The following is a 24583-nucleotide window of genomic DNA, read 5'->3' on the forward strand; positions in this document are numbered from 1 at the left end:
AAACTGTAAGCATGTACTGAGTGATACCCAGGGAGGAATTGACTTACAGTGTTTCCAACTGTGCTGCTAAAAATGTGGATTGTTTGGATGATTACTGCAGTTGGTCCTAGAAGAGCCAAAAATTCAAATGCCTTTTCTCTACTCCACATTTTGTAGCTGAGTCTACTGGGATCTATTTGGGTGTATCTCATGTGATACTAACAGACTGTTTTCAAGAACTCTTTCAATTTACTTAGGAACCTTCTCTGTAGATGAGATAGATATGAAAAAACGTATTCCTACAAAATTATATAAACAAACATTAACTTAATGCATACTCTCAATATTTAGATTTTAATTAAGAATATATAACTTGTTATCTTGTATAGTTTATAGATGAAGCAGTATAAGCCCACAAAAATAAATTTGTTTTTCAAAATACACTAACAGCAAACCCAACATGAGATACAGAACTTAAATTCAGTAAAATTTCAGGTGCATTTGATCTATTTTCTTAATAGGTCTTGTTCTAGTCAATTCTCAATCCCTGGTGTTTGCCTAAGCTGAGAAATGTGTAGAAAATAGTCTCCCTAGATGTGTGACCGAGAGACAATTAAAATGACCCTCTTCAAAGAATAGAATTGTTGACTTGTAACTAATTCATAGTCAGAATATTAGTCAGACCATTGACTGGAATGTCTTCACTCTTGCACCTTCTGGAAGGATTGGGCCATTGTGGAGTTTTAGAAGCAGTCGCCTTGCATATGAATGTATGCTATTTGTATCTGGAACATGAATAGGGACTTTGACAAAAAGTCTAGTACAAAATCTATTTTAAAACCAATTGTAAATATTGTTTTATCTGTCATTCAGATCTTCACATTGTGCTTTATGTGAAGATATTCATCACAGATATAGAGTGGTTTTCTGCTAGGGTCTTCTAGTTATGTGGGTTGTAAAATTATCTAGATTCTACCTACAAATACTGATTTCATTCAGGGTATTAAATCACACATTCTTTAAAACTCTCCATAAGTAGCATTGTTCATAAATACTACAGTATCTAAATAATCTCTGGATCATTTTACACACCTCTTCCCAAAATTTATGTGAATGATATTCTTGCTCAAGACACTTTAGAATGTGTTGTATCACTTGGCACATGCTGTTTTGTTTGCTCAGGATATGTTCTGATACAGAGAAATATAGTACTCAATTTACAAGAAGCATGCATGGAGGAGGTACAGTCAACATCAAGAGAGATAAAGAATAGAGGAGTAAATATTTTATCCTAAGGAATATAATAGCAGTTTTCTTTCTTTATGAAACTAAAGGTGCTAAGGATGGTGCTAACATTCTGTGGTATTCTCAAGCGCTATGTGTTAGCTGAGAGCAGCCTATAGACTAAAGAAGTACTAAAGCCTGAGGCCTGAATGTCAAGCTGTGATAGTTATGTTTTAGTTGTCTCCTCAAGATTATCTAGAATCATCAGCGAAATGAACCTTTGAGCATGTCTTGGAAGACGACTTGATGGTATTATTTAAAATAGGAAGACTTTCCCATTGTGTGTGGTACCATTCCCTGGGCAGAAGATCTTGTACTGTACAAATTAGAGAAAGATTAATGCATTGAGGCTTGAGAATCCATTTAATATCCTAAATACTGGCCAATGGAGAACAATAAAATGTTATAATTATTATCTTTCAAAATCCAAACAAACTTTTTCATATAGGGAATCTAACTTCCCATGAGACAAAAATTAGAGGGTAAACCAAGCTTGAAGTCCAAAAGAGGATTAAGTGTCTTCTGGTCAACATGAAGGCAGATAATTTCTTATAAATTGTGGTTCATTCTCTCTCCTAGGAAGAATGTCTCATTCTGTGGTCTAGGCTGAGAGAATGGACTGCTCTTAACAAATTGTGATCCTCATAGCTCCACTTCCCAAGTTCTAGGATATGGGTTTGTTGGGAACAGTGGTCTGTAAGAACCAGCTTGTGTTTAGATAATATGACACTAATATAGATATCCTGATGAATCAGCTAAATCAGAACTGACACTGAACATCTGGAGGGCTATGAATCAGCACAAAATGGCTGACATTAAATGTCCAAGAACTCCCCAAAAGTAAATAGCAATGTAATCTGTTGAGTAACTATTCCTGGGAGAGTGCCACTTCTATGTCACTGAGTGTGTCTATGAACGCAGATTTGAAGCCAACGGCCAGAGCCTGCTCATGTATCTCTCTGTAAACCTGTATGCCTGTGCCCACTGTGTGTGAAGCCTTGTGCCTAGTGTCTGCCTGACTTAGCAGCTTCAATCCAAAGTAAATGAAGTGTCATGTATAGATCCTTGGAATCTCTTCATCTGTCTACCCTCACATGAATCTCACTCGTTCCTAGCATCTGAACACAAACGTGATTAGCTTGACTGAATTTAACTGTTAATGGAATTATATAATTGGAGAACTTAGATTTACTTAGGTAGTAGAGAACTTGCTTAGCATGCACTATGACTACACTCAATTTCCAATAATACAGAAAGGCAGGCAGACAAGCAGACTGATTGAAAGGGAGGAAGAATGGAGGGAGGGAGGGAGGAGAAAAGAAAGAATGATGGAGAGAGGGGGAAGAAAGGGAAGGGAAGGGAGGAGAGGAAAGGAGAGAACAGAACAGAACAGAAGAGAGAAAGATTGAGAGAGAGGAAAGGAGGAAAGAAACAAAGTAAGAGAGAGCTAGAGCATGTAGGGTAATGAAAGAGAGAAACAATGAGAGAGAAAGACATTTTAACGCAGAAGGTTTAGGAGGCTGGTTTAGACTTCAGGGGAAAAGAAGTCAACCTAGGCATTTTCTGGACACTGTTACATTCTGAAATATGATGACTGGATGTTTGCTTTCACATTGTCTCCATTTCTCCTTGCCTCTCCAACATGAATAATTGTCAGAGTTTCACTAGGCTAAAGTATATTCCAGGGAAATTGAAACTGCAGTTTTGCAGAATTTCGCAATGCCTTTTGCAGTTCTATGTCAAATTGTTTGTTTAAATCTAGTTTATTCTACCTTCTTGGTCCTGGATGTCCTATAAGCTGAGATATTTATACCATTTCCCCTTAGGACTTATTTGTTTCCTTTATTCTGCGAAAAAAATGTGCTGACCAACTCTATCTATATGAGTAATTTTTTTATTATTTTAATTACTTAAGTGCCTGTGGAAAGAAATTGGATTTTTCTGGTTTATTCTCTCCTTGACTGTTTCTTACTGTTTGTTTTGCCCTTCTTTACCAACAAAACTTTTATACTGACCACCAAAAATGTATATGGGGATCATTTGAAGCTATATTCCCCAGGTATTATCTAGCCTTTTGAAAGGCTTGTGAGGATTACACATATATAAACACATTTGTTATGCCCCGAAGAAATGCCCCAACCACACCAGACACCAGGACCCAGAAAAGGAAGTCTAATTATGCTCCTTCCCTGGCCCACATCTTATTTCTGAGTTCTTGCCTAAACATATGCACATTCTTCACTACACTGGCATTCTGTTCCTAGTCTGCTCCTTCTTCAAGCTCATTCTTTCATACTACAAAATTACTAGATATCTACTTATTGTCAAGCACTAACCCGTGCAGGGACATCTCTTACTCAGAAAGACGGAAAATTTAACAGGCCATGTTATTTTCTTTCAGAAAACTATGAATGCTATGACTAATAAAAAAGGATACTCAAGTTGATTGAGTAAGGCAGAAAACTGTTACAGATTTATGTTGGTAGTTCAGTAGATAAGAGGTCTACCTAGGGAGCTGAATGCATGAAGAAGACATTTATTTTTGTTCGTCTTGTTTCCGCATTACTTTGGCCAGGAAAGCTTGTATTTCAGCCCAGCTCTAATTCTTCCTTCCTCTTCATTATTAGGCAAGCTTTCTTCCTAAGAGTTGAAAGAAGTAGTCCATATAAATGTGCTTATATACCAGCTGACACTTGCAAATATCTCAACACAAACTACTGTACATCCTTAGCTTTATTAATTGTATAATTACCATCCAATCAATATTGTATATTTTTATTTCATCTCCTTCAGTCAGCATATTATGGTCTGTATATATTGAGATTATTCTGGAACCCACTCCCAATCCTTACCCCTCTTTCCACCTATCTTTCCTTGATATTCCATCAATCCTTCCTCTTTTCCCTACTCCTTTATTTCTACAGTTGGAATTCCATCATTGATAAAACCCAGGAACTTGATGAACTATAATCTAAAAAAATTATATTCTGGTTTTCTTTTCACTTCAAAAATCATTTTTCTTTCAGACTGCAGGTAGTTTAGTTACTGGAAGGCATCGTTTTTCAGTTGTCAGCTTGACACAACATAGAATCACCTGGGAAGGGTTTCTGAAGGAGGCATTGACTTCATTGGTTTGACCTATGGACATGTCTGTGGAGAAATATTTTAGTTAAGTTAATTGATGTGAGAATACCCAGCCTACTCTCAGTGTCACCATTCCCCAGGCAGAGGTTCTTGAGTGGGGAAATTGAATGAATACAAATCAGCAAGCTGGTAATTTTGCCAATGCTCATGCATTCATTTCTCTATATTATTGTCTATGAATGTGATATTATTAACTGTTTGAAGTTTCTGCCCAGACTTCTCCCACAGAAATAAACTATAACCTAGAATTATAAGCTGAAATAAACCCCTGTCTCCTCTAAGTCACTTCCTGTCAGAGTATTTTATCACAGCAAGAGAAATGAAACAAAGCCAGTTAATATTTCCCTGTTCTCCCATATTTTCATTTTCAAAATGCAATATCTAAAATCAGTGTTCATCTGTTGAAATAAGCATATTACTCTAATATACCCCCTCTTTTCTTTGCAATATACCTATTTCAATATACCTTGTACTGTGATATGGAATTATATAGTCCTTTCTTAACACATATCACAGTTTGTTCCTGTTGGAAATAATACAACTGTCATGAAAATGTGATGGCAAGGAGCAATAACAAACTTATACCGGTTTTGAAAACTTAATGTTGACTTGAGCTTTAGGTACCAGTTGATAAATATCAGAATTTTTTTGTTTGGTTTGTTTGTTTGTTACTCTTTTGGTTTGCTTCCAAATTTAATTTTGTTTTCTAATTTTCCCACATGATGGGAAATGGTTCAGAAAGCTATAGGAAATCTGTCCCTATGCTATATAATCCAAGTACAGAGACACAATCAGATAGAATTGCTTGTATTTGTCGCTAGTTATATTGCTCTTCTTTTATCACAGGTTACATATAAACTCTTGACCACTTACTGAGTTTACATTGAAATCAGGAATGAATGGTCTAACACTGGAGTTTAAATTCTACCTTGAATGTATTTTTGTGAACCATAGAAAAATGAGGCATTCCTTTAATCTGGCAGTTTTGTTGGAACTGGAAGCATAAGTTAAAGGATTTCTAGCCAAAGACACAGTCATTATTAAGCAGGGCAATGAATGCTGGTAAAGCAGATGACAGCATCCTTCACTTGGAGGATGTCATCCAAGGACTGTCACTTTGAGGATGTCATCCAAGACTGGTCACAAATCTAGTTCCAACCTAAAATTCAAACTTTCCATCATTGCTTTTCTTACATTACTCTTGTCAGACTGAATTAGCTGCTCAAAATTTCCATTTCAGTGAAACTAACTTTGTTGTTGTGTTGTTGTTTTGGAACACCATGATTATCCTTCTTGTGTCTCCTAAATCTTGGTCTTCTCAGAGTTAAGAGAAAAATACCTGGTCACCAAGACTAAAATGTTATCTTCTTGTTGAAAAGATGAGTGAAAATCAGTGAAGCTCTATGTTTTGATCTAGATTTATATTTTGGATCTGTCCTTCATTAGTGAATCGATCCACACATCCACCCATCTATCTTTCTATCTATCTATCTATCTATCTATCTATCTATCTATCTATCATCTATCTATCTATCTATCTATCTATCTATCTATCTATCTATCTATCTATTTCTAGGTCTATCTCTTTGCTTCCCTCTCTATCTTTTTCCTTTCAGCAAGACCCAATAAATGTATACTGTTTCTCTTTAGGTTAACAATGTTGTCTCCTTTTTAAATACCAAAACATTCTTGACATAGATTTTTGAGATGAAACTTTTGCAACTTTGTGTGAATACTTATTTTATTACAGAATTATTCACATAAGAAGCCAATAATCTGGAAATTATTACAAAAGTGGATCAAAATGAATGCAGGAAGTCTAGAAAGTTCAACACTCATTATAACTGTGCCATTAAAGATTATATATTTTCTGTCATCTGTTGTATAATCCCATTTACATTTTCAGGATGTCGTATATAAATAAAAATTTTCATGTTCATATATATGAACAGATAAGTCACACACTCTTTTTTCAATATTAATTGGTTAGATGCACCTAAATACCTTGAAAAGTGAGCAGTAAATGTGTGTATGTCTTCATCTTTTAAAATTAAATATTATAAGCCACCTAAACAGTGTATACACACTGGTGTTTATACAAATTGCCCTAAAGGACTTTTTAAATGTACTTTCTAGTGTGTTTTCATGGGTTAAACATCATGTTGTTCAATAGATACTTCATACATGTCTACAGGTAGTTTTGGAAATCCCCACTACACAAAGACAATCATTCACATTTTTCAAGACATCATCAGGATTAAGACCAAGATAGTCATAGAGTAGTGTTTAAACAAGGCCCAAGTTCAGTCTCTTGGAAACAGTTCTTTGCAAGAAGTATGACTTTATTGAAATGATGATAGACTAGTGAAGATTTGCTATCTAGGAAGTTCCTCATCCTGGATAACTGTGGCATTGCAGACATTGTAAATTGTGGGCTCCTTAACAAATTTCTGACCCTGCTGCTCTTCTTTGGGCATACCATCTGGAATATTCTATTTTCTGGACAAAACAATGCACCAAATAGGCATCACTGAAATGAAAGCACATTACATCACAACATTATTAACCAGTTATGCTAGCTTTGGAAGCTTCCATCATTTTTATCTGTTTTGAAATTTTATATTCCAATTCCCTTTTAGAATAAATATGCATGTAAATAAATGATTTCATGAAGGCACTGAAAAATCAAATTATAGCATGAGCTATCAATTGCAAGTTTGGAGCAAGTAATGCTAAGTACAGTTATTTTTATGTTGACTTCAAATATTAATGAATGATGAATATATTCAATCAAGCTTTTAATGACATAAAAATTTATATGGCTTTAAGTATTTTTCCTTCTGTGGAGAACACTACTTTTGAAAAGCATGAAGTTAGCAGTGATTATACAAAGACAGTAACAAGACATTTTATAATGTGACTTAGAGGGCTGGAGTGCTGGCTTGGTGTTTAGGAACACTAACTGCTTTTCCAGAATCCACAGGTCAATCTTCAGCACCCACAGTTTTATATACTCCAGTCCCAGGGAGGTTTACCATCATTGACTGGCCTCCAGAGATACTGGATGCATGTGGTACAAAGATAGACATGAGGTAAACCATTCACACACACACACACACACACACACACACACACACACACACACACACACATTCTGGACTTAGACTGTAACCTCTTGAAGGTAAATTCAGCTCTGTCTGTTACTTGGTAAATGTTAGGGAAATGATGTAAAAAATTACCACTTGGCCTACACTATTGTAATTATTGTATGAATCAGTTGATCCTCCAATTAGGAATGATAGGAAGCAGGTCAGTTGAATAGTTTCAGTCTCAATCCATGTGATAATTACTAATTACTAGTGGAACAACTGCTATTACATACAGAAATATGACAGACACTACCATAACCAAGTAATTAGTGAGCCAAGGGACACCTAGACACTACCAGATATGTGTATAATTGGAGTACCCAAAGGAGAGCAAAGATTGGAGGGATAACAAAGTAAAGTATATAAGAAATAATGACTTATAATTATCCATATTTGTTGGAAATTATAAGCTAGATATCCTAGAAACACAATTCATTCCCAACACATAAATCATGAAGTAACCCACAAGGTACAACATAATAATATCTCTTAAACTATTGTTAAAATATTAGGATAAAATAAGACAGGACAGACTATGCATTCAAAATCATCAATGAGGGTATTGTGAGAAGCCAGCAGGGAAAATAGAGCTGGGAGAACCAAAAAAATCCAACATTGACAGAGAACAGAGGGAAAGGAAGAAGTCAAACCCACAAGCAGGCCAGTCTGGAATTGTGTAACCTAGAAACACATACTAAAATAATTTTTTTTTAAAAAAGAAGAGTTAATTTCATAAAACGACTTTCTCCATCTCCCAGCTCTAAAAGGGAGATGCTTTGTATCTCAAGAGAACAAGATTGTGAGAGAACTCAGTGTAGAATAATAGTGAATGCAGAATTTTGAACATATGCAGAGGATGGCGCTTAATTTTTTTAAGTCAAATGTTAGAGTGTAGACTCTTTCAAACTTGATTTATATATCCTATATAACTACAATCAAACCCTACCTAGAATTTCTGTAAAAATGTATGTGCATGATGTTTCTGAAACTCTTCTGAGATGCATAGGGTCTCCAACAGTCAAAATATATTTTCAAAGTAGAATGTTAGCTAACATAAAGGAGAATTTGATATTAGAATTTATTTTAAAAGCTGACACTTTTGGGGTAATGTGTTTCAAGATGCAAATGCTCTTGATACTTTGTCTCAGAGTTCATTTCTTTTAAGTTCATGTGATCACGGGACATGAGAACATCTGTTTCTCTTCAGAAGTGTCTGCAGAAGCAGATGACTGTTACAAAGTTACTGTCTGTGTTCCAAACACATACAACCTTGTTCTAGAACTGTCTGTCCTTAAAACTTGCTTTATTTAGTTTATTTTTTAATTATTTAGAGGGATACTAACAAACATTGCAGGTATAATATAAAGCGATATGGAGACATATAGATATAAAGTTAGATTACTAGATGGAAAGGTAGATAGATGGATAGATAGGTGGTAGATAGATAGATAGATAGGAAGTAGATGTATAATAGATAGTAAAAAGATAGAAAGGTGATAGATGATAGATGACAGACAGATAGATGGTAGATAGATAGATAGATAGATAGATAGATAGATAGATAGATAGACAGATAGATAGATGATAGAAAAAGACAGAGGCAAAGTGTGGAGCAGAGTCTGAAGGAAGGACCATCCAGAGACTATCCCACCTAGTGATCCATCCCATATACAGTTATGAAACCCAGACACTATTATTGATGCCCACAAGTACTTGCTGACTGGAACTGGATATAGCTGTCACCTGGGAGGCTCTGCTAGTGCATGATACAGAGGGGGACACTCTCAGCCAGCCATTGAACTGAGCACAGGGTCCCCAATGGGGGAGCTAGAGAAAGGATCCAAGGAACTGAAGGGGTTTGCAGCGCCATAGGGGGAACAACAATATGAGTCACCCAGTACTCCCAGAGCTCCCAGGGACAAAACCATCAGCCAGATAGTACACATGGTGTTACCCATGGCTCCAGACATATAGAAAGTAGAGCATGGCCTTGTTGGACATCAAAGGGAGGAGAGGCCCTTGGTCCTGGAAAGGCTTGATGCTGCAAGTGTGGAGGAATGCTGGGACAGGGAAGCAGGAGAGCAGAGCGCTGATTGGGGAACAGGGGGAGGGGAAATGGGTAATGAGAGTTTGCGGGGGGTGGGGGGAGAACAGGAAATGGGACAACATTTAAAATGTAAAGTAAAAAAAAGATAGGTGATAGATAGTAGGTAGGTAGGTAGATAGATAGATAGATAGATAGGCAGACAGATAAACCATAGACAAGGGATGGCAGATATAGCAAATGATAGGTAGTAACCATTAAATACATTGGTACCAAGTATGTAGGCCTGCTTGGGGGAAATCATAGCACCTGATTTGGAAAAATTGTGATTTTTCAGATCTGAATCAAGATTCCGATAACCCAGTGCTACAGTTCCTAGGATCTATTAATACTACTTGTGAACTTCAAATTTGCATATTATCTCAAAATCTCATCAATTGTTCCCTAGAAATAGTACAAAGTGTGAGTTCTTCTGGCTTTTAAACCATGTAACAGTGATAAAATTTGTGTTTTCTATGCCTTTCAAAACTTTTTCCTTCTTGAATTATCTATATTGAAGCTTAACCTTGCTTCTTCTGCATGTTATCATAATTCAAATCTATTTCAGCAGTCAAAACATACAAATTTAAAAATAATCTTGCTATAAACAAAGAAAATCTATTTCAGTTCCACAAAGAATTCTGACATGCTGCTATAGTTTGTGACCCAATGTCACATAAATTCATGTAACCATCTCCTTAAAAAGGGATAGAATAAAAAATAAATGTGAATATTTTCTTTTATTGTGCTCTCTCCAGGTTTCAGATGTAACTGTATGTTTCCTGCCAATTTCAGAAGGCTATAATAAGAATGAAAGTAGACCAAAACTAAAATAATAAATGAGTAGATCATCTTTTCTTGGATTGAAAACTATAATATGGAACTTGCCTTTGGAAAAAGCAGTTCTGAGTTTGAATCTTAGCTCTGCACTTCCTAACTTAAAAAAAAGAAAGTCTGCCAATTATTTCCCATATTCTTGGCCTCTATGCTTCTTTCTGTAAGAGAGGGATCACTATAGTAATGTCACAGGGTTGACATGAGGATAAAATGACATAATCAATATTAAGCTCCCCTTTCAGGGAGGACACCTGGTTGTGTTTCAGTCAAACAAATTCCCTCTCCATCAAGTGGACCAAGGGACTGAGAGGCTGCTGGACATCAGGAGCGAGGAGAAGGCTGTCAGCAGTAGAACATAACAATTTATAAATTTCTTATTTCACAACAGTCCCTGGGACATTCATCGTCCATGAAAGTACCCAAGTGCCGAGACCGGGGCTGGTTCACAGCCAGAGTCCAACGCAAATGCACCTGAATGACTAACGTGTGCTGTGTGACTCATCTGTCCCTGACTGCAATCTGGGCCCATCTGCTGAACAGAGCTACACTACCCAGGGAGGGCCGGGGAAGGTTGCAGACTTCTTTGGAAGAGGGAGTTCTGCTTATTCTTAAGCTGTGTTAGGTGAATGGCCGATAACCATTATTTATCAGCCTCGATGAGAAGCCAGCAAGGTTTTCTATACATAATTTCATGCTGTCCTCGGACTGTTCCCATTTTAACAGAAAGGAAGCTTCACTATAGTTAGGGTACAAGAGACTTTCCCCAGACCTCATCAACAGACTGTGTGCTGGCTACTTCTATGTCAACATGACACAATCTATAAGCATCTGAGAGAAGGGCACCTCACCTGAAAAAAGAATACCTACTTAAGATGGGGATGTATGCAAGCATGTAGGGCATTTTCTTAATTAGTAATGGACAAGGGAGAGCCCAGCTCAGCCCTGGGATGGTGGTAGAAGGTTCTATAAGAAAGAAGACTTAGCAAACCACGAGGAGCATGCCACTAAGCAACGCATCTCAATGCCCCCTGCATCAGTTCCTGTTACCTGCTCTGTTTGAGTTCCTGGCCTGGCTTCCTTCTGTGATCAACAGTAGTGTGACAGTATATGCTAAATAAACCCTTTTCTCATACAGTTCTCTTTGGTAATAGTGTTCCATTGCAGCAATGGTAACCCTAAGTAAGACAGACTCTAAAGCTCTCCTTAGTCATTTCTATCCGACATAATGCAGAGTGTTTGCTGAGCTACTTTATGTTGAGGTTAGAGACTAGGAGTCAGAAGGATGGTATTATGTCTCATAGTCTTCCAAACACCGTCCCAAAGCTTCACATACTGGCGGGTTCCCAGACACACACAGTTTGACCTTGGTTGCTAAACTACTTGCTGTGCCTGTTTTTTTTTTTTTTTTCTGCCCTGATCTTCTGAATCCTTCCTTACAATAATTAAGCTAGACAATGATGAGAATATGTCCTGTTCTTTATGCACATCATCTCACTAGATTATGTGGACCAACAATAAACCTTGTTTATGCTGAAATTAGAAGCTAGCCTGAAAGCTAGGTCTCCAAGCTGGCATACCTCCAAAACTTCTCATCATGCAGTTTCAGAGGAATGTGGGAGAGCCCCTAGTGCATAAGGTTCCCTTTCAAAACAAACTCACAAAAACAAAATCCCATTATTAGTGTCAACAGTGAAGTTAGGACTGTAGCACATCACAATCACCAATAATAATTGAGAGAATAAATGAGAAGACAGTGATATGATGGGGGAGACTGGGGAGATGCCAAACAAGATAGTACCAGAGTTCAAATGCACAGAAACCATGTCAAAAGCATAGGGTGGATGTGCACATTTGTAATTCTAGCTAAGGTAGGGAAATGATAGGTAGATCTCAGTGTTTACTATCCACTAGTCTATGCGAGAAATGAGTCCTGGGTTCCTTGAGAAACAAGGATGAGCCTGAATGTAATTGAAAAAAAAAAAAAGCAAAGTCAACATATGTTACATAGGAGTGGGAATTGTATAAATTTATACAAGTAAAAGTCACTTGTCTACAATATACTAGATAAGAAAAGGTCTATCAGAGGTTCAGAGATAAGGATGTAAACTTGACGAGATGTTTAGTGTTTGTCATAAAATTAAAATAGTAATTCAGGGACTTTCCATAGAAAGATAATTATCAGATAATGTAAGAAATGAGGTTCCTGCAAGCCTCTTTATCCATGAAGTCAATATATTTCATATTATTCTATAGTGACTAATTCAGTTTATGGTTCTGGAATGTATACAAACTCACTTCAGATAGGATGTAGCTGACTCCTTTGTGGTTTATTAAACACCATGAGCTTAAATGACTGAAGGGGTTCTATTTTGTTATGTCTGTTGGGAACCAGAGAGCTTGGCTCAATGCCCCCCAGCTGAGCTATTTGCACAGGTTTCTTGAGAGCAAAACATCCCATGGCTTAGCTTGATTCCTGCCTTCCTGCCTTCCTGCCTGGTGTGGTACGGACTTCCCAGGTGCCTGACCTATGACTATAATTGTTTTTTCCTGTTCCCTTCCCTGGCCTCTAGTATATATATTGCTGATCTCTCAGTAAAGCTTTGGCATTCTCTTTGCAGAATGACCCGTGTCTGTGTTTTTTGTTAATCCCCCAGGCCTACGCCCGATACTCGGTACCATGGCAGCACGGGCACTGTCAATGTTCTTAAAAATATAGGTCAGTTATACTTTAACGTGCATAGGTTGCTGTGGCCCCTGATGGAATTGACTCTTGATCAAACTGAGATAATTTTATAAATGATGGTACCCAGAATAAAGGTAAAGTGGTATTAGGAGAAGTTTTTGAAAATGTGAATATCCTTCTAGGAAACAATTGTTCACAAGGCATCCAGCTAAAGCCAATATCTCTGCTTAGGGAGCATCTTCTTTGTAAGCAAGTTAAAGATGCATCAAGACAAACAAAGCCTGCAGTTGCCTCATGTCCCCACCACAGAGCCTTTCCTCAAAAGCTGTCAAATATTGCTTTCAAAATTTGTGTTCTTACAAGTTTTTATCTGGGATTTCTAGACAAGGACAAGAACAATGAATATATTTCAGTTTTTGACAAAGTTCAGTGATAAAACAGATTGAACACATTCATTTTTTAAAGACTATTTGTATTGCTTTTAATTGTGTGTTTGTGTCCACGCATGTGATAACACATGTCTGTGGAGATCAGAGGGGCTGGATCCCCTTGAGCTGGAGTTAGGGGTGGCTGGGAGCTACTTGATATGAGTTCTGGGAACTGAAATTGGGCTCCTGAAATAATTTGTATGTTTAAGCGCCGAGCCATCTCTCCAGTCCCATAAAAGAAGGGGTTCTATTATCTAATGAATGTATTTTTTATTAATTATTTTATATATTTACATTCCAGCATTTCCCCCTTCTCCCTTCCAACCCAGTTCCTCATCCCATTCCCCTCCCCACTGTCTCTAAGATCCTGCTCCCCCTTTCCCCATGTCCCTGGTATCCCCCTTTCACTTGGACCTCAAGTGTCTCCAGAATTAGGCACATCTGTTCCCACTGAGGCCAGACGAGGCAGTTCTCTGTTATATATGAGGAGGTGCTGGGGGAGAGTGGCAGGGGGTAGAGGTTGCTCAGATCAACCTGGGCATGCTGTCTGGTTGGTGGGTCAGTGTCTAGGATCACCCAAGGGTCCTGGTTAGTTGAGACTGCTGGTTTTCCTGTAGGGCATTCCTCACCTTCATCTCCTTCAATCATTCCCCTAATTCCTCCATAGGGGTCCAGACCTCAGTCCAATGGTTGGATGTAAGTATCTGCATCTGTTTCAGTAAGTCACTTGTAGAGCCTCTCAGAAGACAGCCATACTAGGTTCCTGTCTGCCAAATTCATGATGTGCTTATTTTTAGTAGCTGAACAATATTCTATTGTGCAAATAAACCACAATTTCTCTATCAATTCTTCAGTTGAGGGACATCTGGGCAGTTTTCAGCTTCTGGCTATTATAAATAAGGCTGCTAGGAACACAGTGGATCATGTGTCCTTGTGGTATGGTGAAGCATCTTTTGGGAATATGCCCAGGAGTGTTATAGCTGGGTCTTCAGATATATTTCCAATTAATTGAGGAATCTCCAGACTGATTTCCAGAGTGGGTGTACCAGTTTGAAGTCTGGCCAGCAATGGAGGAGTGTTCCTCTTTCTCCACATCCTTAATTTTCCTTTCCTCTTTCCTTTCCTTTCCTTTCCTTTCCTTTCCTTTCCTTTCCTTTCCTTTCCTTTCCTTTCCTTTCCTTTCCCTTTCTTTCTTTCTTTCTTTCTTTCTTTCTTTCTTTCTTTCTTTCTTTCTTTCTTTCTTTCTTTCTTTCTTTCTTTCTTTCTTTAATAGTCCAGTAACTATCCCCTTCTAGGTCTGGCATCCTACCGTTCCTCATCCTATTTCTCTTCCCTGTCTCCAAGATGTTCCCACCACACCCCAGCCAGCCAGGCCTCCCTACTCCCTGGGGCCTCAAGTCTCTCCAGAGTTAGGCATTTCTTCTCTTACTGAGGCCATACCAGGCAGTCCTCTGCTGTGTGTGTGCCAGGGACCTCATATTAGCTAATGTAGGATGACTGGCTGGTGGCTCAGTGTCTGAGAGATCTTGGAGGTTCCGGTTGGTTGATGCTGCTGGTCTTACTGGGGTTGTCCTCCTCCTCAACTTCTTCTACCCTTTCCCTAACTCAACCATAGGGATCCCTGATGTCTGTCCATTGGTTGGGTTTAAGTATCTGTTTCTGTATGGGGGGGGGACTGCTTGTTGGGCCTGCGGGAGGGTTGCCATGCTAGGCTTCTTTTAAGTACATCATAGCATCAGTAATAGTGCCAGATTTTGGAGCCTCCCCTTGAGCTAGATTCCAATTTGGACCAGTTACTGGACCTCCTCTCCCTCAGTCTCTTCTCCACTTTTCTCCATGAAGTTCAGGGTCAAATACTACACATTTATCCATCTCCAGGTTTAAAGAGTCCAAGTCTTCATCAGAACAGTGTCTCAGATTTCCTATATAGGGCATTCTCAGACAGTGCATAGAACTGCCATGCATATGAACAGATACAGATGAACCCCCTTTAAGACTTTTTAGAGTGATGTTTATTGAACATTTATTCTGCAAACATACACTTAAGAAAAGACTGCCATGATCATCCCTCAAGATCTTCCCCCTCCTTATGAAGCTAGGGTAGACTTAGAAAAAAAAGAAGAGAATAAAAATATATCAAAAGAGATTGACAGTGAAATGTAACATAAATATTTTGGAATATGATCCGTGGTTTAACACATAGTAGCTGTTCGACATTGACAGATTATTTAACCTCCTTAGCTGTAATTTTCTCGGTAGTGAGACACTTAACACCTGTTCTCTTCTTTGCTTGCTTGTGTTGTAGAATGTAAATGAGTTTACAAAATCCTTAAGTATTCAGAGAATGTCAGCTCTTGTCCTTAACCATAAGTCTTTGCTTAGGAAGCATTCAAGCAAAGGAACGAGGTCACTTTGGTGCTCCTTGAAGAAACCAGCGGCCTTACCAGAAGAACTGCAGCTCTTCTAATTTTCCTTTTGAAAATTAATCTCAGCTGGGTACAGCCTCTGAGGAGGAGGATGGGTTTGTAAACAATTATGCAAAAATAGCTACATGCCTTTCTCCAGACCTAACCACCACATGAACAAAGAATAATGTGGATGTTGTGGATGAGTGCAGAATTTCATTTTGTTTTTTTCTTGAAAGCTAAGGATTAGTATGTGATGCTGACTGCCATTTCACCTGCAAAGTGAGGATGAAGGATAGATGGTTTGTCTGTGTCCTCTTTCAAGGGCAATGTTGGATTTGGGGAGAGGAGAATGCATCTGAGATTTTGTGAATACCTATTGTTCAGAGGTAAATATTAATAGAAATACTCACCCTACATTATCTGCCAAAATTAGCCTTCTTCGTGCCCCATGGCTATATTTTTATCTCTGAGATCACTATGAAAGGATAAGTTTTGAAAAGGGTTATAAAACATTTCTATAGCTCTGAGGACTTTTGTCACTGATCAAATAGGGTCAAGGTAGGAGGGGCCATTTATATTTACATTCTAATAAGAATTTATTTCTAACTACTGAGCAAATCTGATGAAGCCATTTCATTTTTGGCATCTAGCACACCCCAGTTTTCTCACTGTTAATTTAATAATAAATTAAATGAAAGTTGCCACTTGGGGTGGTTAGTTTTATGTCAACTTGGCACAAGTTACAGTCATCTGAGAGGAAGGGACTTCGATAAAAAACAAAAAATAGAAACAAACAAACAAAAACAAAAAACAATGCCTCCATAAGATTTGGCTGCAACAAACTGTAAGGCAATTTCTTATTTAGAGATTGATGGAGAAGAGCCCAGGCTGTTGCAGGAGGCACTACCCATCAGGTGGTGGTCCTGGGACTACCCATCAGGTGGTGGTCCTGGGGCTACCCATCAGGTGGTGGTCCTGGGACTACCCATCAGGTGGTGGTCCTGGGGCTACCCATCAGGTGGTGGTCCTGGGACTACCCATCAGGTGGTGGTCCTGGATCTACCCATCAGGTGGTGGTCCTGGGGCTACCCATCAGGTAGTGGTCCTGGGGCTACCCATCAGGTGGTAGTCCTGAGTTCTATAAGAAAGGAAGCTGAGCAAGCCATGAGGAGCAAGCCAGCAAGCAGCACTCCTTTATGTTCTCTGCATCAGACCCTGCCTCCAGGTTCTTGCCTTATTGAGTTCTTGTCCTGACTTCTTTCAGTAATGAAGAGTGATGTGGAAGTGTAAGTCAAATAAACCCTTTCCTCACCATGGTATTTGCAGCAATAGTAATTCTAAGACACAACCGAAGTGCAAAATATTTTAAAATTTAAGGGACTATTTTCACAACTATTTTCCTATGGAAAAACCAGCCCAATATTGTAATTTCACTTAAATTGTAACTTGTTTGTATGGAATATACATGTATATGTACAAGCAAACATGTAATGTATATATAAGACTGTTTGGAAAAATAATTTAAAAAATGTATGCCTTCCAGAGAAAAATCTCTGAGTCAGAGTTTAAGCTATCTAGCTCCTTTGAAAACTCAAAGCTCTAAGACACAACATTGAAAAGATATGTTTAATCCATTGTTCCTTTGTTTCAATCAATGTATTTCTTAGTCTCTTTAGGAAAAATAGAGTGCATTAATGGAAGGGAATAGCTAATAAATAATATTTTTAAAATATGCCTTAGAGAAGATGGTTTAAAATATTATTTTAAAAGTGGGACTTCAAGATAGTTATTTGTTTGGTCCTTTCTCTGGTCATCAATATCTCATAATATCTCCATTGAAACCCAATTCAAACTTTTCTCCCTGTGTCTCTGTCTCTGTGTCTCTGTCTCTCTCTGTCTCTCTCTCTCTCTCTCTCTCTATGAAATTGGAAATTGGTAACCTGATCTAACCTCAAGGATGATGGGACTTACACAGAATCACAAAATGCACTTCAGACTATGTAAAAATGCTGTGTAAAGTTAAGCAGGAGAGCTTCAGAGAAGTGTTGGTAATGGTAACCCTAGGATGCCATTTACATACAAATCTCACATGTTATGTGGACAGGCTATCTCTTCAAACACATCTTGCATATCTACTGTTATAAATACAGAAGCTTTGGCACTTAAGAACTTTGAAGTAACAATTGTCCACAGATCTTCACTAGGTTTTCCAGAAGAAAGAGAACATGTTGTCTAGATGTAAAACAAGCAAATGGATGTCCACATGAAATCATTTTAGTCTTGTCCATCACATTGTTAAAATTAGTGCATGTCGTAACAGTGCTTGATGTAAACTACTTTCACAGGAGCACTCAATGATGAAGAAAATCAACATACAAAAACCATTGGATAAGTTTGTAAGAGAACAATAAAGAGTGCAATTTAGAATAAATACTGATATCATGTCTAATTCCTCTCAAAGACAGTTGTATATAAATTCTTATCCATGCTTTAGACATATTAGTAAATTGCTCCATCCACACAGCTCTTTAGATCCAAGCTTTGCTAAAAGACTTATCTATGGTCATAATTATGATGCAGACATCTCAGGCATATGTCAATAGGCACCATTCTCATGGCCTATAGCCTTGTAAGCTGTATATAGAATATATCTTATATAGACTACAACCCTATGTAGCAATAATATTTTTTCATATGTGATATAGTAAATCATTTTGTGATGATAGATTTTCCTGTTTTAACTGTGCAGATACTAAATTTAAGATAGATTTGTCACATATGTGCAGTATAGGAGATTTGACAAAAGGGGCTAGAAAGTAAAATGACACAATAACAAAGGAGAGAAATTGTGATTTTTAAAATAAATAAATAAATAAAGATTCCAAGAACAAAGGAAACAAGGAGTGAAACTTTAGAAGCCATAGGGTAAAAAAATGAATGAGTTTGACCTCTAAATTTTTCCCAGAGAGCAAGACACCTGTAAATATAATTTGAACTCATTAGATTAAAAGAATTCATGTATCTTTCTTTTCCTTTTTATTAATGAAAATAAACTTTATTACATCAAGTAATAAATACAAAAATGCAACAGTTTCATTTTCTTCCAGATATTGTGATGGGTTCACAGTAAACAAAGAACTGAGATCTACAGTCTCAGGAGGGACATTTGCTTGGTAGGTTGGGAAGATTGCTCTTTCTCCTTTACGTGTAACAGGCACATTTCAAAGATTGACTTCAAAGCACTCAGTCATGCAACACTTAAGCAGAGAAGCTCTGAGAGGCAGGTCTACACTGTACACAGGCAGGCCAGCCACAAAGCAAACTGGCTGTGGTTTGCTCTTCAAATGCAGGTGAGCTCATGGAAAGGAAGTCAGCTGATCCAAAGGGAGGTGAAAGGGGACACTGGTATTTGGGAACAAGCAATAGCTTGCTGTGAAGTGGCTTCACAAACATCTTTCAAATGTTTGGAAAGAAAAAAAGAGCCGAGTCATTCCTAACTACTTAAAATGCACATCGTCAGTTACTGCAAAATGTCTTCCCAATCTTTTGAGTGTGGGTTCAGAGCTTAATGACTGTGGTAGAAAAAAATACTGCCATTTAGAACAAAGCTTCTCATCTCAATGGGGTATGAGATGGGCCTTCAGACTGGCCAGGGGCTAGGACTTGGCATTCTGTTCTGTTTCATCCAAGCACTCCAGAACCAGGCTTCGGGCATGAATGATGCCTCGTTTTAGCCTCTCCATGGCGCTCTTGCTCTCTGTATAGTGGGTCTGATCTTTTTCCTCAACTCTTCAATGATGGCTGGCAGCTCTGTATATTTACTCTGAGGCACCTGGTTATTTCTACTTCTCTGGGTGTCACCTAGCAATGGAGGCCCATAGTCACTCAGCAGCTGACAATATTGGGAGGAGGCCGCCATGCTAGTAAATGGTGAGTGGACATTTCCAGCGTTCAGGGCAGCGGCAGGCACATGCATGGTCAAGTTCATCTTGTACCACATTTCCACCAGTGTCCAATGCTCCCCGGCCATGAGCACGGTGTGCCCAGCCAAGCAGTGAGGATGGTGGTGAGGCGGTGGCAAGGCTGAGGCCTAGGGCCAGGCCAGGCAAGTCCATGTCCCCACACCCATTCCATGTAGCTTTATTTTCTTAAGCCATTAATTTTTAGTAGTCTGTTGTAATTCCAATACTAATTTAATACTGCTTAGACTTCAAGACACAGTGAAAACATAACTCTCATTGATAACAATTCATGAGGCCAATCTTGGATTTAAGGTTCACTCATCTGAGAATCTTGGTACAATGACAGGCAGGCAGATCAATGGAATAGGATTGAAGATCCAGAAATGAACTCACACAGCTATGGCCACTTGAACTTCAACAAAGGAGCTGAAAACATCCAGTGGGAAAAAAAGATAGCTTTTTCAACAAATGGTGCTGGTTCAATTGGGGGCCAGTATGCAGAAGATTGCAAATTGATCCATCCTTATCTCGTTGTACTAAGCTCAACTCCAAAAGGATCAAGAACCTCCACATAAAATGAGACACACTAAAACTAATAGAAAAGAAACTGGGGAAGACCCTTGAGGATATCGGTATAGGGGGAAAGTTCCTGAACAGGACACCAATAGCTTCTGCTCTAACATCAAGAATTGACAAATGGGACTTCATAAAATTACAAAGTTTCTGTAAGGCAAAGGACACTGTCAGAAGGACAAAACAGCAACCAACAAATTGGGAAACGATCTTCACCAATCCTACATCCGACAGAGGGCTAATATCCAATATATACAAAGAACTCAAGAAGTTAGACCCCAGAAAACCAAATAACCCTATTAAAAATGGGGTACAGAGTTAAACAAAGAATTTTCACCTGAAGAACTTTAGATGGATGAGAAGCATCTTAAAAAATGTTCAACATCATTAGTCATTGGGGAAATGCAAATCAAAACAACCCTGAGATTTTACCTCACACCAGTCAGAATGGCTAAGATTAAAATCTCAGGAGACAGCAGGTGTTGGCAAGGATGTGGAGAAAGAGGAACACTCCTCCACTGCTGGTAGGGTTGCAAGATGGAACAACCACTCTGGAAATCAGTCTGGCGGTTCCTCAGAAAATTGGGCACATCACTTCCAGAGGACGCTGCTATATCACTCCTGGGCATATACCCAGAGGATTCCTCAGCATGTAATAAGGATACATGTTCTACTATGTTCATAGCAGCCCTATTTATAATAGTCAGAAGCTAGAAAGAACCCAGATGTCCCTCAACAGAGGAATGGATACAAAAAATGTGGTATATATACACAATGGAACATTATTCAGCCATTAGAAACAATGAATTCATGAAATTCTTAGACAAATGGATGGAGCTGGAGAACATCATACTAAGTGAGGTGACCCAGTTCCAAAAGATCAATCATTGTATGCATTCACGAATAAGTGGATATTAACCTAGAAACTTGCAATACCCAAGACATAATCCACATATCAATTGATGTCCAAGAAGAACGGAGGAGTGCCCCCTCAGCGCAGCAGTGTGGGGAAATACCAGAACAGGGAATTAGGAAGGAGTGGATGAGGGAGCAGGGGGAGGGAACATAGGACATTCAGGGAGTTCGGAGCCAGGAAAGGGTAAATCATTTGAAATGTAAATAAAAAAATATATAGAATTAAAAATATAAAAAAAGAATATATACTAAGTATTCAACAGATTGTGGATGAAATGTTTTTATCATAGAGGTAGATGAATCCAGGTTATCACCCACTAATAATTCAGAATGTATTTGTCCAGAATGATTTTATGTTATATTTTATATGTTTATAACTTCTGTGTGCTTTATTAGACTCATCTATAAATGAAACACATTAACAGTAACTTTACTCAAAATATTCAGGTCATGGTGAGATTAAAAAATATGTGTTTAATACTTTTAATATATGTTTCTTGTCAGAAAGCATTAAAAACAGAAAGCAAGAATCAAGTAGAAATAGTTAAAAAAACTTACATCATCACAAATATGAAATTAAATCTGAACAAAAGATGTGTTTTGGATGATCTGCCCTGTTTTTATTTATGTTTCTATGTGTTTATGTGAACCCCTTCCCATACATACCAATCCAGATTCCAGGTGAGAACACCTTTAAAGAACACTTTCATCCTGAGAAGGCACAATTTCCCAGTAGAGTGGAATACTAGGACAGGAAACCTGAAGTGGTGAGGTTGGTGAGCAGGGGGCAGGGGTATGGGATAGGGAGTTTTGGGAGGGGAAACCAGGAAAGGGGATAGATAACATTTGAAATGTAAATAAAGGAAAGAGAGAGAGAGAGAGAGAGAGAGAGAGAGAGAGAGAGAGAGAGAGAGAGAGAGAAAGAGAATCACCTTGGATAGAATTAGCTATTCTAAATTAGAAACCTAGGAAACAAATGGCCAGTGGATATTTATGTTTTTCCATTGAAATCCAGTGAGTTTCTATTCTTAAGTGGGTTAGAATCCCACCAAAGTCTTTATGAGACAATGCAGGTGTTAGTCCTCGACAACTTTTATATAGGAAAACTGGTAATCTAATATGTGTGGATAAATTTATTATTTGAATCTAATTATTTGAATTCTAAACTTTCATCAATATTTATTTATTGGTAAATTCTATCAAATTCACAATGGAATGAATTAGATTCACATATCAACTTTTCCCCCACATGTCAAAGAAGGAATTTTAATAATTAAACATGGTATCTATGATTAATTTAGGATTGAGATTGAAAATCCATTTTGATTATATCGAATACATTTGGAGTCTTCAAATTTTATAGGTCTAGTAGCTGTTACATTTGGACAATGTGTTTCATTTATTATATAATTATGTATCAGATTATGAGTTCATTTTGTTTGTTTTCTATTTAATAATAGGACTATGGAACATACTATTATGTCTATGAAGTGTTCTATTAATAAAGAACCTTATAGAGATATGACCTCTGCCACTCCTTTAGTGATGTGTACTATGTACTCAATTTATAGGCTTAGGAAACACTTATTTGAATTAATAGTTAATTAATTAATTATAAGAAACACTTATTTGAAATAATCTTTTGAAAAAGGGAAGCCACACAGAATGTTTGGAAAATGAAGGTAAAGAAATAAAGCCATGGGGAAGGGTAGTACTAAATAAACATATGGATAACCATCTACTCATCTGTGGAATTACAGGATCTGAGCTAAGAGCCTTAAGACCTGGCTTCATAATGCCAATGATGCTGTAACAATCTTGCACCTGACTTTGCAATTCTAATAATCATGGCCTGAGCCTTCAGTTCACTCTCACTCTGCACATGTAGAAATGCTGCTCAAAAGTAGTGATGATAAAACTCTACCATTGTGATCAGTCGTGACTGATATTGCATTTGCAGTCACCAAGCCTTTAGACATGTCTGTGAAGGCATTTTCAGATAGAATTAATCTTCCTACAGCAGCAGCACATATGTAATGAGATCCAAAGACAAAGCAGTGCTTCTTGCTTGCCCATTTTTACTTCATGCTGGTGATTGCATGTAGCTCATAGTTGTGGATATTAATTAGAACATGGGAAGAGATACAGAGACAAAAAGGGTAGAGCAGAGACTGAAGGAAAGGCCATCCAGAAACTGCCCCACCAGGGGATCCATCCCATAAACAGTTACCAACCCCAGACACTAATGTGAATGCCAACAGGTGCTTGCCAACAGGAGCCTGATATAGCTGTCTCCTGAGAGGCTCTGCCAGTGCCTGACAAACACAGAGATGGATGCTCTCAGCCAACCATTGGACTGAGCACAGGGTCCCCAATGGAGGAGCTAGAGAAAGGACCCAAGAAACTGAAGGGTTTTGCAGCCCCATTAGAGGAACAATATGAACCAACCAGTATCCCCAGAGCACTCAGGTACTGAAGCATCAACCAGAATACACATGTAGGGACCCATACTCCAGCCACATTTGTAGCAGAGGATGGCCTTGTTAGATATCAACGGGAAGAGAGTCCTTTGATCCTGTGAAGGCTTGATGGCCCAGTGTAGGGGAATGCCAGTACAGGGAAGGGGGAGTGGGTGGGTTGGTCAGCAGGGGGAGAGGGGATGGAATAGGTGGTTTTCTGAGGGGAAACCAGAAAACGGAATAACATTTGAAATGTAAATAAAGAAAATATCTAGTTAAAAAAAATAAAATGTAAAAAGAAACAAAAAAACCTGCATCTTTAACATTCCAACCCAGACTGAAGACCAGCAGTTCTCTGATCATCATCTAGATGGTCAATAAAAGATTGGTGCTGCTGTCACATCCAGCCTTGCAAACTGAGCATAGACTGGCTTCTCAGACTTTCCAGTATGAAGACAGCAATTGTTGGAGTACCTGTCCCATACCATGTTAGTTTACCTAACATGCCCAGTATCACAACATATTTATTCATACATTAATTTCATCGGTGGTGTTCTTTTAGAGAGTCTTGACTAGCCACAACTGAAATAAGGACAGAAGCCAGAGCTAAGCCAAATGCTTACATTTTCAAACGAATTCACAGTGGAATTGGAAATAACAGAAAGCATAGAAATCCTTT

The 24583-nt window shown here is 38.2% G+C and overlaps 1 pseudogene; it reads right to left on the reverse strand.

Annotated features, from left to right (window-relative positions):
* Positions 1-19651: 19651 nt before the first annotated feature.
* Positions 19652-19995, reverse strand: LOC127679934 (cyclin-dependent kinase 2-associated protein 1-like; annotated as a pseudogene).
* Positions 19996-24583: the final 4588 nt, after the last annotated feature.

The sequence above is a fragment of the Apodemus sylvaticus genome, chromosome 3 (genome assembly GCF_947179515.1).
Source record: "Apodemus sylvaticus chromosome 3, mApoSyl1.1, whole genome shotgun sequence".
Taxonomy (NCBI): domain Eukaryota; kingdom Metazoa; phylum Chordata; class Mammalia; order Rodentia; family Muridae; genus Apodemus; species Apodemus sylvaticus.